Here is a 17,215-nt window from a genome sequence, read left to right as displayed (position 1 = left end):
TCCGCATTAAGATTTTTATTTATTTTATTTTTGATATTTATTTTGGAGGTCCCATACTTAGAACTGAAACTCAATTTTTTTTTTCAAACCTATACGTATTGGGCATCCATGGATAGGTCTTCAAAAATGATATAGAGGTTTCTAATTGAATTTTTTTCTAAACTGAATACTTAGCGCGCGAGACACTTCCAAATGATATGAGAATGATAAAACTAAAAAAATATATGGTGTACATTACCATGCAAACTTCCATCAAAAATTGGTTTGAACGAGATATAGTAATTAGTTTGTTTTGAATACACTATTATTAAAACATCGATCAAAGTTACAACGAACTATAAGATCTTTAATTATTATGTTATTGGAAGCTACGGAACTCTTAATGGGCGAGTGCAACTCGCACTTGGCCGCTTTTATTTCATGGCTGGTGCACGCGATAAATAAATAATTAAAAAAAATAGACGCTTTTTGGATGGGTGAAATCTCGTGAGTTCACGTCACCGAAATGCTTATAGCAGTATACCTGTAGCTATACAGCTGACGTATTGTGCAACATTAGTGCTGTGTATATCTTTTAAGTGAAATTGAATGGATTTAGTGAAAAGTTCAATGTGTATGTACCGTGCATTGTTGAAATAATGTTTTTGTTTTATTAATGTCTTATTGAAAATAAGTTTTCAAAATAAATGGCAATTAACAATTTAATTGTTCTTAAATATTATGAAGTTCTATTTTTTCACTTCTATCGGTAGGTAGTCTCTACAACCGCTAATTTTTTTTAAAGCATAGGATGACACTCTTTCTAAACTACAAACTAGTCGGAACCAATGTTTATTATAATGACGTTTTAATTTGTAAAAGCAATAAATAAATAACTAATAATCAGCAAATTTTAAAAAGTCGCTTTTTTTTCTCGTCGCTTAGAATAATTTTTCTTTAGTATTGATTAAATGCGTTTTCAAACCTCTCCATTTGAGACACACACTATCAAAAACTCTCGTACGCAGTAGCATGGTGAGAATAAAACAGGCTTGCATTATTAAATGCATCTATGAAAAATGTGGCATCAGTTTATGCTTATCTTAAATATTTTAAAAGTATATATATATTTTTTTGTCAAAATGCCTTACGGAAGTAAATCCTTTCTATCTAAGACTTCATAAGCTCTTGGTCTATATGTCAAAATGCCTTACAGAAGTTAATCCTTTCTATCTAAGAATTTCTTAGCTCTTGGTCTGTATATCAAAATGCCTTACAGAAGTAAATCCTTTCTATCTAAGAATTTAATAGCTCCTTGTCTGTATATCAAAATGCCTTACAGAAGTAAATCCTTTCTGTCTAAGAATTCATGAGCATCTTGGTCAGAAAAAAATATCATTTCAATGATATTTGACACTTATTTGAGGACATCAACGCGAGCGGTGCCGCGGGTAAAAGCAAGTTTATGAATAAATATATGGTACCCTACAAGCACGCGCATAATACAGTTATAATACTGGTCTTGTTAACACATCGCTATCACAACGCAAATTATAATTAATTAACATTTAATGGTGTGCGCTCGGATTTGTAATAATTAAACCTGTTTTCTTAAAACAAATAAGACCATTGACTTTTGAACACTAACTTGCATGTTATTTGTGCATTTTTAGTTGAAAAAAAGGATATTTCATTTATTTTTTAAACATATAAAAAAGTGTGTATGTACTTCTGTACGCACGCAAGAGGTAATACGTCTTTGGCGTGATAAAACAAAATTCCTTAAAATTCGTATAGGTGTAGTGAAGCGCATCGGTAACACCACAAAAACCGCGAATTCCAAAATGGCTGCCAAGTAAATGTTGAATATTTCTTTTCCCAATGCATATAAAACTATATAGTTTTATACCTTGTACAAGACAGCGTGTTGTTATTTAATTCTTTTAGTGATTGGGTATATTTATGAATCACCAAGTGACGTCCGTAAGAAAGTAAACCAGAATGACTATAACCCCCGCGCGATGAGACTGGGACAGGCCGCCATCTTAGTAACGTCACTGACGTTACTAAGATGGCGGCCAGACAGACACATCAAAAATCATCAATCAAGTACCGTTTACACACTGTTACTGTGAAGGCTTCCACAGACAAACGCGCGCTTAACACTTTACACTTTATTAAATCAACAAAGCTAAATGAGACTGAGCTCTCACGCTCGGCTCTGTAATGCTCATTCGGGTAGTTGCCTAAAGGAGCGCTATCAGTCAAAATTTTATAGAGTAGTTTGTGAACGAATAGAGTAGTTTATGAAGAGCTGTTTCACCCGATTCCTGCCGCCAAATTCCACCATCGTACGATACGCCACAAATTAGGATATCATCCCTACTACTGGATGTTTGGCGGTCCTCCACAGTTCGGATTTCAAAGAGTTATCTTCCACGCACTACAAAACTGTGGAATGAGCTTCCTCGTGCGGTATGTCCGGTACGATACGACATGGGTGCCTTCAAAAAAAGCTAAGCTATCACTTAACACCAGGTGACCCGTACGCTCGTTTGTATGGCAGTTATATGGTTTTATGAAATCACGATGCAAGTGAATCTTTTTTTAATCACGTAGAATTATCAGTAAAATAATCAAAAGAACAATATAAATATTATTATACTATTCTTTACCTATTCATAAAATAAAAATAAAACGTAAAGAAAGCTTTGTTACGTGTGGGGTTCGAACCCACGGTTCCTTGAAAGCTGTGGTTTAAAAATAATGACTCTAGTTTACTCCAACTCCAAGGCCGTCCCTTTTTTTTTCGAGAGGAGGAAAATACATTTACGTATTGTAGAATTTCGTGCTCGGGTGTAAACATCCCCTACCGACTAACAACCGCCTCTGTGCTGATAGCCCTAAAAGCGAAGCCGGGCTGCCTTGGAGGCCGAATCCGAAGACATGCTATAGATGGACGGAAAAATTTGAGGTGTGGTTTTAAGCACACAATGTTTTTTTATTTTAATTAAGTAATTTTTCGAACGGTGGGTATTAGTTCTGCCTTTCGAGCAGAAGGTCACTAACCATTACGAAAATTTGCAAAATTACGAATTTTGTATTAACAAATTTCACAATCTTATTTATAAGCATAAATAATTGCACAAGATATTCAACAATATATTCCCAGGCAGCCTGATTGATTAGATAATCTGCAGTAAGACCCGGCAAACGCTGTTTTGCCATATAAATTATTTTTTGAGCTAGACCATTTCTTGGACATTGCTTTATTTTTCTAAAATAAACGTAGCCTAAGTCACTCCTTATTACATCAGCTACCTGCCAATAAAAGTCGCCGGATTAGCCGGAACAAACAGACAGACAGACAGACAGACAAAAATTGTAAAAAATGTTATTTTGGTGTATGTACCGTATATGTATTCATAATATACATTTAGTAAAAAACCGTTGTTTCAATATTACAAATAGACACTCCAATTTTAATTAAATGTATAGATAATTCACACAATAGTTTTGTAAATTATAGCCTATATGTTATTTTGGTGTGTAAGCTATATTACTGCAAAGTTTCATCAAAATCCATTCAGTAGTGTTGGCGTTAAAGAAGTTCAAACATACATAGTAGGATAAGTAGGATTCATAGCAAAGTCATTTTTTAAAAAACCTCTTCAGACTTTTTTCAGAGGGATTTTATTATTAAACCTAGTACATACCTATAAAGGTTGTGTTGTTGCTATAAAAATGACTATTTTGAGCGTATTTTGTTACAAAATAACGATAATACAAATAAATTAGAAAGACTTTCCGCTGAAATATAATATTTTGATTATAGTTAAAAGTAATGGTAGAGTTACAGGTAGAGTTTCCGAAGTTTGAAAAAAACGCATCAATTATGATTGGATGGGTTACCATTGCATAGTTTTAAAGATCTTAGCATACATAAGGACAGTGGCAGGCTCTTTTGCACCGGATGCCGGCTAGATTATGGGTACCACAACGGCGCCTATTTCTACCGTTAAGCAGTAATGTGTAAGGATTATTATGTTTGCGCCGTAGCTAGTGAAATTACTAGGCAAATGAGACTTAACATCTTATTTTTCAAGGTGACGAGCGTAGTGCCGCTCAAATTTTTAGGGTTTTTCAAAAATCCTGAGCGGCACAGCATTGTAATGAGCAGGGAGTATCAATTGTGTTCCGGTGTGAAGGGCGCCGTAATAGTGAAATTACTGGGCAAATGAGACTTGACAACGTATGTCTCTAGGTGACGAACGCAGTTGTAGTGCCGCTCAGAATTTTTGGTTTTTACAATAACCCTGAGCGGCACTGCGTTGTAATGGGCAGGGTGTATCAATTATCATCAGCTGAACGTCCTGCTCGTCTAGTCCCTTATTTTCATTAAAAAAAAACAGACAACGGGAAGCGACTTTGTTTATACTAGTAGTGTTGTGATACTTAAAAATATTTGCGTCCAACATACGGTTTCATTTACATCTTATATGTAAAATTATACGGGATTCCTCGAGTGAGTAAATTTAAATTTTATGTTCCGAGACAGCGTCGTAACTTAACATAACGGTGCTTGAGAGTAAAGAAATACTTACTGTGTTTCCGGTTGCCACAGTGTATCATTAACATACGTTTTTGTAATAATTTATTATATTATAAGTCTTGTAGTGATTGGTCAAACATTTATCAATATATTTTGTGAATCATTCTCCTCGTTACCATATAACTGTTGTTACCTGATTACGACTATTAGATGACTTTGGCAGTATCATCGTTTTTAATGAAACGTTAAGTGTTACGATAACATAATATGTTCTAGAAACAATAAAAATTGTAATTACGGACGTGTAAAAAAGAAGGACTCCGCGCCGTGATATTAGCAAGTGAAGCACCGTTATGCTAGTGTGTGTGCGGTTACGGGGGATACTAGTTACACAATTTTTATATGGCCACAAATGCTTATATAGTATCGTTTTTGCACGTTTTCTCAACGCACGACGACATTTTAAAATATTTTATTCAGATGCAAACTGATCTGTCACAGACGATGACAATTCTCATAATAGCCGCCTATCGGCCTGTAGTAGTATAAGTGTGTGCGTGGGGCTATGTATTTACACGTTAATCGGCTTGTTTTGGTGCTACACTGTTATGTATGGTGACACGGAGTCCTTATTTTTTTACAAGTCCGTGTTATTAATAAAAACCGGGAAAGCTAGCCACTTACTGGGCCTAACAGCCTCAGCAGCAATATGGCGTTGTCAGTATGACTCGAGGCTATCATAAAAATGTTTGAATGTGCTGCTTTTTTGTAAAATAATAAATAAAAAAAAACAAGAATTCCTTTTCGCGTATAAGCAGGTACAATTTCAAGTCATATAATGTAGGAATTCTTTCTTAATCTAAATAAAAATTTGGTATGTAAACAAAATGTAATACGCCATTTCTATTCAGTATCTACTTATTGTACATGTTCATGTTTCAAAGATGGTGCATAAGTAATTTGGATTTGGATTATATATATTACTCGTACATTCACATACACATTCACATTTTTATTTTGTATAGACCTTGAAGCAAACCCGCGAAACATAATTGATCATAATCCAATTTCTTCAGTTTCGTGTCCAGTGTTTTTATTCGTCCCCTTTTTTAACCTTTTACGAAAAAAATATAACACTATAAACATACTGAATACTTTTGTAAATTCAAAATATTCTTAATTTTGTATAGCGGCCATTTTGTAATAAGCCATCTTCATTTATTAAATTGTCGCTACAATACTAAATTATATTTTCGTTTAAGCTGATGATCGCATTATCTTTGATCGAAATAAACAAAATAATAAAAATTGGAAATAGTAACACAAGATATACTTTTAAAAAATCAACTGTTGATATTTGCGGTTAAGGAGTCTTTGTGTAACCCTCGGGCAAAAGTCAAAGTCAAAAATACTTCAAAAAAGTCAAATAGAACTGTAATAAGCCTTACGATACTGCGTTTAATAAATTATTTAATTTTATTTATTGATAATTCAGATACACTTTTTGGTAATTTATTGTAAAGTGTAATACCATTGCATGCAAAAGTTTTGTTTATTTTACAGAGCTTTGTAAGGGGCACTATAAAGAATATGTAATAGTACAAGTATGATATGGAATCTCAATAAACGAAGTGTTAAAAGAATACTCTGGCTTCTGACCACAATAAAATCGGAAGCTGTACCATTTATTTTTATTTTTAATTAATTGTGTATTTGTGCTGAATGGGAGTTTATTTCTGCCTTTTCGACCTGAAAATGCGCGTTGAACCAACCATCAGATCTCAGCGATGGCCACACACAATCCTATTACGTTTTTTTTATGATAGTAAGGTACGAGACGAGCTGGACAATCAGCTGATGGTTATTAATACGCCTTGCCCAATGCAGTGCCACTCAGGGTTCTTAACAAACTCAATTATTCTGAGCGGCACGTTACTCTTACTCTTTTCTTCTTGCCAAGACAGAACAGAGAGCAACGCGCTCCTTGAAAACCTTATGAGTAGATAACAATAGATACCTCGGTATTGTTGTTTATGTTATGATTACAATAAAACACGTTTTAGATGGATTCGTCATTGATAAGTTCTTCTAGGAAACGTTGAGGTAATTAAATTGTATGACGGTCTACGTGATTAAGCTGTTATTGTATATTACAATTGTAGTTACGCCTTTAAATTGATTCAATATGTTTAACGATTTATCATTGTTTTAGCAGGCCACTTTGCGATACGACTCTCAATATATTCTTTACAGATGAAGAAATAACTTAAACTACAGCTACTGTATGCGTGAGAGAAAGGGAAGCCAGACAGGAGGTCTACTCACAAAATCGAATACGATACATTCGAAACGATACGATAATACTCCGAATATATCGCACCTACCCTACTCTAATAAATGTTGGAATTCCTTATCGTTTATCGTAACCATAGACTAGTATTTTGATTTTTTTTACGATGTTATAGTGAATGATTTATGTGCAAACCTTGAAAAACTAAATATTATCTGTGCTATGTCGCTGTTAAGTATCAAAAGTCAAAACATAGTTTGGACGGCGATGCCGATATATCTGCCTGACGACTATTTTGGCTAATATTAATATCGCAATCGGTATCGTCACATCTCTAAACCGCAGTGTTTCCAGGATGACGTGACTGGGTACCTAGTATTTTCCTTGATTAACCCGAGTGTTACACATTTAAATAAAACACTTTTAAAGGATTAAAACGCGTGTAATTGTGTATTTTTACATTAGCTTTTTACGTATAAGTTACATTTTTATTATTATTTTAGTTAACCCGATGTTCATAATCTCAAAATTAAAACCCACAACTACACATACCAAAAAAGAAGAGGACACTGTCAGTAAATTTTTCCAAAAACCATCTGCTTACAACAAATACCTCCTCCGAAGCAATAAATGGCGCTAAACTTCATAATGGCAACTATGACAAATACTATCTTGACTCACTTCATCTGCAGTCCTCCTGAAAGCGAGATCTGGAAAGGTCTTGAAACGGGTTAACTAAAATAATAATAAAAAAATGTAATTATTACGCAAAAATATAATGTAAAAACACAGTTACAATTACACGCGTTTTAATCCTTAAGTGTTTTATTTAAATGACCTAATAAAAAGATATGTAACTATTTCAGTGTTGTCAGAGAGTATGGGTGACACGACGTTATCGCTAACCACTGGTGGCCTTTACACACGTTCTTTTATGAAACAAAGGATATGATATATAATGAGACGAGCAGGACATTCAGCTGATGGTATTTGATGCGCCCTGCCCATTACAATGCAGCGCCGATGACGATTCTTGAAAGACCTAAAAATTCTGAGCGGCACTACAGCTGCGCTCGTCACCTTGAGACATAAGATGTTAAGTCTCATTTGCCCAGTAATATCACAAGCTACAGCCCCCTTCAGACCGAAACACAGTAATGCTTACACATCACAGCTTTACGGCAGAAATAGGCGCCGTTGTGGTACCCATAATCTAGCCAGCATGCTGTGCAAGGAAGTCTCCAAATGGTAAAAAAAGTCCTTCCAAAAAAAATTTGAGACATAGTTTAGCTAGTACGTAGCAGTATCTCTTGGCAACTTGAATGGCCGTCTTGGAGCACGCTTAGTACAATTAACACGTTTGTCGGTCGACCAGGACGGAGCCTTGCTTCCACTTGACTCATTCAACTCACGCCGTGGGAATTATCGCGTGTTCTTTATCAGGAGACCTTCGCTTTGATCTTCGAATTGTTACAGCTATTGATAGCCAATTAACTGATGTGTACACGTTTATTATTACCCGAACTTACGTAAGTTCTTATGTTCCTTCACGAACTTTAGATGTTTTTTGTTAATATTAATTATGATTTTTTTTATAATGTGTAAATTTATAAGAAGCCATGTAATATATAAAATTTATTTATCTTATATATATTTAAGCCAAATGCTTACTTACTTTAACTCTCAAAAGTGACCTCATATAATAGTTTGTCAGTACATTCGTAGTTGAACATCCCTAGGGGATGCAGATATTGAGCAAATCAAGAATATTGTTGATGCTTGGGAGGAATCACAGAATGCACTTAGGCTGAGATCTATAGAGCAAACTCAGACTTTGCTCAGACTTTACTTACTTAAAGCTTTGCTGATTGCAAGCTTATTGTGATAAACCGCGAATTTGTCTAACGCAACTTTTGTATTCGACTGTCTTAACTTAAGCTGACTATAATTTCAGCTGTCAAATGGCTTTAAAAACTAAATAAGTGATTATGCTTAGCTTGCACTTAGCTATTTTTTACTGAGGAAAGTATCAGCAAAGTCTAAGTACGCTCCTTAGATCTCAGCGTTAGTACTATCTGTGAGATATCTACATTTATATTTTGATTGAAACTATGTCATTATGACATAAAGCACTTTAAATTCCAAACTTGAGAAATAGAATTCAGAAATTATATGTGAATGACAAGAAATCTCCTGAGATTCTTTTCAGTACGGGGGTACAAGGACCAATTTTTGGACCGTTCCTCTTCCTTATTTACATTAAAGATCTACTTGACTTTGTATAAAAAAACAAAAGGTAGTAGTAGTTACGAGTAGTGTGTTTTGTGGATGACACTTAACTCATAATCGAAGTGAAAAACAAACCAATTTAATGAATTTTCTAGAAACTGTGATAATCATATTTATGCTACCAGAAACCAAATAAACTTACTATGTGCACTAAATTCACTTATTATGTGTACTAGAGTTAGTAAATCTTTTCTTAAGCGATGTATATTGTGTTTTTACAACCCAGAAAATGTACGAAACAAATGTGTTACAAAATTAACAATAATTGTTGGAAAATGATTATGTGGTAAAGGATGGTAAAGGTGAATATATCATAAATGACTTTCTCAATGATAACACAAATTATAAATAGAGCAATCACTTTCAGGCTATTAAATATTTAATTTCATTTAATAATAGGTGAGCCATATTTAATACAGTGTACGTTGTATATTCGAAATTTACTCCGAAACAACCGAAAAAATTTAAATGAATAATCTTAACTGGCTGCAGTTTGAACAGAACAATGACATTACAGTCAGCCCAGTATATATCTTAATATATATAAATTACGTGACACGTTGTTTGTACAGAACAACGTCTGTCGGGTCAGCTAGTAATATATAATTCATGATCATACATCCAAATACAATACAAGAAAACTATAGAGATTGTGTGGCTATAATAGTATACCAAATATATTAGAAGTATTTATAATCTACGTAGCCGTGATACATTGAGAGAACTTTTCAAAAAAATAAATAAAATAACGGTGCCTGGACAATATATGCATGAAAATATTATGTATGCTCGAAGAAATATTAAAATTTTTGATAGAAATTGTGATAAACATTGTTTTGATACGAGAAATAAATATAAACTAGCATGTCCAAAGTACAGATTGTCTAAAGTTAATAATTCTTTTGTGGGCCTATGTATTAAATGTTATAATAAATTACCTGAAAATATTATAAGTCTTAGTGAAAATAAGTTTAAGTTTGTTATTAAGCGCATACTATCACAAAATGCGTATTATAAGATAGAAGAATATTTAAATGACAAAATTATTTGGAACAATAATTGTAATTTTGTGACAAAACGAAATAAATAGATGATAGGTAACAGGTATTATAATATGTACAATACCATCGATGACATTTATATTGTTATTATTGTTACATTTATATTTTACGATAATGTATTAAATTATTCTATTGTATTTATGACGTGTAAAAGTGTATTGTATATACCTACTTTCAATAAATTGTTTTGATTTGATTTGATTTATATATACCAATCGAATAAATGGTCCACCTTATTGTTAAGCGCCCATCATTTGAAAACACAGGAGCTGCAATGGTCTCCCCACTTCTGTGATGAACTATATTCTAGAACACCAAAGAGGATGTAAATACTACGTAATAAGAGGCTCATTGCCTACGTAAAAACTGAAATTTAGTTTAGTATGAAATTTTGACATAAGTTTGAAATAGTAGTAAGTACAGTATGGTGATTGGCGAGGTGGTATAATCCGGCTAAGTTTGAAAGCCAACAATTTTCATATAACGTAGTGGATTTTGGCTATCTCCGTATTTTACAATATTATAGCCGTCATCTGTCAATCTATCAATGACAGATGACTGCACGTTTCATACAATCGAGTGAATCGATTTTTTCTTAGAGAGTTTCGCTAGGCTTCTAAACATGAGCATCTGCCGGCACTAATGTCGTTAATCCTTATGAAGGTTAATAGGTCAACTGTCGAGGGATTTAAGTGATCCTTGGTGTATATATTTGCAATGTAGGTGAGCAAACGCGAAACACTTTGGAATTCGGACGAAAACGGTACTTAACACGTGCAATGCACAGCTAAATGTTATACTTAGTCTGTGCATGTAGACTGACAAATGTTTATACAAATGTAACCTAGTTTTTACCAGACTACAGCGAAGGCATAAGGAAGAAAGTATAAATTCATCCTCAGTGTTTGTATGCATGAAAGTTATGTCCGCATAACTTCTAAATATGCATTTGAAAAGTAAGCATAATATATGTATTAAATTGTAATTTTAATGACTTTTGCAGTACTTGCAAATACATTGTCATCACTAAACGATACGTTTTGAATGTAAGCTATTCCATTGGAAATTTAAATCATTATCAGACGTGTTAAACCGTTATCGACATTGTAATTTTAATGATATATCGTAATATATAAAAATTCGCTTGCAACCGGTTTAAATAAACGTTCTGATACAGAAGTACAAATATTTCGTTTAATGTTTTATTTTAAAATTGTACTTGTGATTTTGATAAAAGATGTGATGTCAAATCAAATCAAAATCACTTTATTCATGTAGTTCAAAGAAATGACACTTATGAATATCAAAAAAGATATTTTTTCTTATTGAATCTACCGCTACTTCGTAAAGGGTTGAGCTAATGAGTAGAAGTAGCTAGAGGCTACTAAGCTGCTTTTAAATCCAGTTTTACATTTTCATTGTTTAACAAATCATTTCAATTACAGTATATGTAAAGTGATGCAACTAACACACTCAAACATCAAATAGTCAATGCCTTACACGAGTAAGTCAAAAAAGTAAACGTAAATTAATACAAAACAAAAGTTATTGAGTACAGTTGCTGCATCATCCACATACACCATAAATAAATAAAGATAGAGGTGAGAGATGAGATTATGATATTTTTTTTTACCTTTACTAAAAGAGTAATAGAAGAGTTTCTTGCGCCGTCTGCCATCGCTGAGTGTCATCTATTTTTGATGCGGTGATAGTGTATTAAATTTTCGAAAATAAATGGGTTTAATTATAATCCAAATAGCCCAAAGTTGGGACCTATTTGTGATGTATAGAATAATATGTTATCGTTTTTACAGGCTTTTTATTAGCTTCACCTGTATGTATGTTTGTTTGTAACCGACTCATTTGGGCACGGTTTAACCCACTTTAAATGACCAGACTTCGTTCAAACATCGTAGAATTATCGAAGACCGGTGACAATAAATTTATTTGATAAATTTATTTTTCAATTTGCAAAATAAGATTTTTGTTGATTTATCTAATTTTCATCTATCGTCGATAAGTCATAAATTATGTTAATTTTAAATTTCAACCATTATCTTTGCAACCAAAGCGTGTTTTATAGATTTTAAACTAATTTTATTATTATATTTATCTATGTTTTTTAAACTTTATATATTTTTTGATCTAAATCTATATTAGGAAAATAATTGCAATTTAAAAAAAAATCATGCGATTCCGTTACATTACTTTTAATATTTTACTTCGAGTACAACATAAAATTATGTAACAGCCGATTTTATGAACCATGAACATTGAGTATAATTCAGCCATTGTCACTTTTTACCTCCTATATAGCCAACAATATCAGGCATCAGTTATAACAAGATATCATAACAAAGAACATCGTAGTCATCGAGCGTGACCTAGTACTTCTGTAATCGTCATCTACTCGGTGACATGACGCGAGGCTATGTTATAGCTATAATTATATACCATTTCATAAATTGTACAATAATTATATTCCATAATAGTGTTAATATGAATTGTATGTATGCATTGAATGTGTATGCAAGTATGTGTTTTATTTAGACTTACTAGCGATATAATAACATATTGCAACAAAACTTTATATTTTTATTTATACATATATGTATTGGGCTGTGTATGTTATGTAGGTACTTAGTCTGGCCATAAATACTGTTACAATTAAATTAAACAAAATATTACATTTGAATTTGGAATATATCATTCTTATATGATTGTTCATTGAGTTTTCTCATTTTGGCGCCAATCCATAGTACAATATTTTGCGATATTAAAATGGAGTGGGGTAATAAAGAGAACCGAATCGCTGTGATTGCATTAGACTAAGTAGGTATGGAGCCAAATGCAATTTTTTAAACTCACCATACGCTTGGTATTAGTAAAATGTTTGTGTACTAGGCTATTAATAGGTACAATGAGAACTCCTCTGTTTGTGACAGAAAGAGATATGAACGAAGAAATATATACGAACAATGGACTGGCCGTCCACGTCGTGTTCGTACAAAAAATATTGTTAAATCAGTAAGGGAAATATTTTATCTCGGGTGATGAAGATAGCACCTAGAACCGTGTCGCGTATTTTAAAAGATGACTCAGGACTTCCAACCTATAAGAGATGTACTGGTCATCTCTTAAATGATAAATTAAAAAAGAAGAGGTTGGTAAAATCGAAACAACTACTGAAGCGGTACGCAAAGGGTCTGAGAATAATTTTGTTTACGGATGAGATTTTTTTTTACAATTGACCAACATTTTTACGAACACAATGACCATATTTGTATTCAAAGCTCTAAGGACGATTCCCAATTAGTCGACAGAGTACAACGTGGGCATTATCCGACTTCAGTGGTGGTTTGGTGAGTTATTAGCTATGACGGATGGGTGAGCCATACTTTTGTGAAAAAGGTATCAAAACATTGGCACAAGTGTATCAATATACCATTCTTGAGAAGCTAGTGAAGCCCCTTAGCAACACCATGTTCAATAACCATGAATGGTCCTTCCAACAAGACCCGGTGCCGGGTCATAAAGCTCGGTCTACGCAGTCTTGGTTGGAAACGAACGTTTCGGACCTCATCAGAGCTGAAGACTGGCTCTCGTCTACTCCCTATGTCAGTCCTAATTTATGGTCAGTTTTAGAGAGAACGGCTTGCTCTAAACGTCATGATAATTTCGAGTCCCTAAAACAATCCGTAAAATTGGCAGTGAAGAATTTTCCCATGGAAAGAATGCGTGCTTCTATTGATAACTAGCCTCAACGTTTAAAAGACTGTATTTCAGCCAATGGAGACCACTTCGAATAAGCTTTTTATATTTTAAATTGTTTTATATTTATGTATTTAACTAACACACTGTAAATGTTATTTGGAATAAAAAAAAAATTTTCTGTGTTTCAGTATTTATGGCAAGCCTACGTAGTTATGATACTGTAATAATAATTACATTTATTGATACAAATGTATAAATAAATAAAAATAAATAATTGGGGGATGAAATATTTTCTCTGTATTATTTAATAAATGTTGTAATGAAATGGAACCAACTATTATATTATAAAAATTTCTCGGAATTCGTTCGGGGTGAACAAACTTAATTGGCTGGAACTCGAAACATTTCGGAGACATGAACCAGAAATTTATATGTTCTAAAAGCCCTTAAGAATTCTTACGATCATTATACGCTGTCCAGACTGGCATTTACAACATACATGAAAGTAAGTATAATGTACTTAATTCTCCAAGTTAGTTAAAATGTATTGTCATATATACATACTAGCCATTCCCACCCGCTTCGCCGGGCGAATTTTAAAAGGAAATAAATGAATGAAGGAACGGTGGAATTCGAAAAATAAGTAGCGGTGTAATTAATGGTGTCTACGAGTACTTAAATTACTTAAGCAAAGAAGTAAGTAATACATAAGTCACTAAGTTTTTATTAAATAAATTGATTAGGTACTTGAAATACAAGGTCGTAGCGAATATACATTTTTGATAGCTTTTTGTCGTCTCATAACATTTGAACTAGTTCATTCATTCATTTGAGTTTTTTTTGATTTGAGATTCATTTATTTTAGCCTCTTAAATAAGCAGTTTTGTTTTGAGCCTCAAAGACCAATTTCATTATACACATCTATATAGATACATGTCCTAAGACTCTGGAGATACATTCAAAAGTTGTAAAAAAGTCCCTTAAATGACTTAAATGAGTACTAAGAAGGGATTTTTGGGAATTTCACTCATTTTGGTATAAGATGTATGAGTAATTGTTAGCCATCTCTATCCGGGTACTACTATATTAAACATACTGGCTGACCCGACAGACGTTGTTCTGTTCATAATAAAAAAAAAACTTGCGGGTGGAATTTCGTAAAATCTCTACTCGGAAGGAATATTCCTACCAAATTTCAAGTATATACGCCTTATGCTTCCAAAGATATCGTAAGATGAGATTCATAACTATGTATATATGTCATGTTATGTCATAAGACTTTAATGTATGTTCAAGTAAGTATGTTGTATTAAATATATCATTGTCTTGTAACCCACAACACAGGCTATATATGTTTAACTTGGGGCAAGATAATTTGTGTAAAAAGTGTGTCAATATTATTATTATTATTATAACAGTTTTTACTAAATTCATATGAATAAGTAAACGGTATTTATGATTTAAATCAAAAAAGCTATTTTTGATTGAATAATAATCTGCAAAACGAAACGGTCTATTTTTGCGATGCTTTATTGAGTAATTTTAGCTTTTTAAATAAATCTATTTAAATAATTGAGTGAGGGTTCGCATATTTGAAAATACACCTATATTATCGTGGAACACAGGGTAAAGAAGGGTATTCGAAAGTTTGAATAACATCTAGTACTAGTCTAGTATCTAGTACTGTAAAAAATTATTCTCGTTTAGTGATGACATGAAAAGGCATCTATTTTTTCAAAATTGATTCCTTTAGAATTCTTTTTGATGTAATTTCAAATATACATTTTGTACTGTTATTGCTATAAAATAATGATAATTTAGTCTCAGGCGATCGAAGTAGTAGGATTTACGAAATAGCTTTTTTTAAATAAAACATTCAAATTTATTTATAGATAATGCCTGAACAGTGGCTGGACTTTATAATAACTAAGAAAAATATATTATATATTTACCCTTAAAGATATAATGTATCTTACGAAGCCTACTAGAATTAGTTACAAGCAATCCCTTATTTCTAGTGTTAATAATAATGAAAATCACTATTAAGAGCATAAATTACAACTCACTATCAAACCATTATCATCTATATTTCTGTGTGACAAAGCAGTTTATATAACAGTTACGTCATTATACGAATATAATGTGTATCGCGGAACAGTTACGACTGGAAGATTATCGACGTTGCTCTGTGTGTTGCATACTCTACTTACTGTTTGTTAACTGACATTGACGGTACTGACAATGAAGACACGTATGAAAAACTCAAGTCATGGTTACCGCGTGGAATACTTGGAATATGAACGGTTTATTATTATGAATAACTGTGTCATTATATGTGTTGCTTTATATGAAACGCAATTTATATAATGTAGATGTGGCGTTCAGGTGGATGCTCTTGGGCGTCACGGGTTATCCTGCCTAAAATCGGCAGGCCGTATCAGTCGTCACGCCAGCATGAATGAAGTCATCCGCAGGGCATTTGCCGCTCTTAATATACCAGCTGTTTTAGAGCCAAATCGTATTACCCGCCGCGATGGTAATCGTCCTGATGGAATGACGCTGGTGGCTTGGGCACGGGGAAGGGCGCTGGTGTGGGATGCTACTTGCGTCGACACTCTGACTCCTTCTCATGTCCAAGTTACGTCAGTTGGTGCTGGGGCTGCTGCTTCGACTGCCGAAGACAGCAAGCGTCGCAAATATGTTGGTCTCAGTGAGTCATACATCTTTGTGCGGTTTGGGGTCGAACACTTGGCCCGTGGGGCCATTCAAAATACTATCTTCGCGCCTCAATAAGGCTGCTGGAAACTCAAGCGCTGACAGCTATTTCGGTCAACGGATCAGCTAAGCTCTCCAACGCGGAAATTCTCCCAGTATTCTTGGTACGCTTCCACCTAATGATAGTTTTAATTTTATGTAGACATAGTATTGTAAATATAGTTATAAGCTTTGTTTTGTTTGAATAATAAATACATTTATACAATATATAAGTTTAACCTGGCCACCGTTTACTGTGGCTTGTCTGTACAAATAGATTAATAAAAAGATGCTACTATATTTTGGTCTCCGCTCAAACTAGATTCCGCACTACCTAGGAACAATAGCTTTTTTAATATGGCAACTATTAGATGCTTTTCTGCGTGGCATCTTGGCACTCAATGGCATCTTTCAAATTTTGTAACATACGCTTCGTGTTATTTTACATTGAAATTAATAAAATACAAATTACTTACTGATGATATGTGATCCCACTGTCTTTCTTATTTATTGTACTTAGTTTTAATTTTAAAAAGTTTTTCTACACCAGCATTTTAGTTACAATTATTAGCAAAG

General features: G+C 33.3%; 1 protein-coding gene across 3 annotated transcripts in view; it reads right to left on the bottom strand.

Moving 5' to 3' along the window:
* Nucleotides 1-17,215, bottom strand: part of LOC126976741 (uncharacterized) — a 92,733-nt gene that overhangs the window by 70,313 nt on the left and 5,205 nt on the right. The window lies entirely within an intron of this gene.

Source organism: Leptidea sinapis, chromosome 42 (genome assembly GCF_905404315.1).
Source record: "Leptidea sinapis chromosome 42, ilLepSina1.1, whole genome shotgun sequence".
NCBI classification, from domain to species: domain Eukaryota; kingdom Metazoa; phylum Arthropoda; class Insecta; order Lepidoptera; family Pieridae; genus Leptidea; species Leptidea sinapis.
Note: the sequence above shows the minus strand (reverse complement) of the source record. Positions and strands in the feature narration are given on the sequence as shown.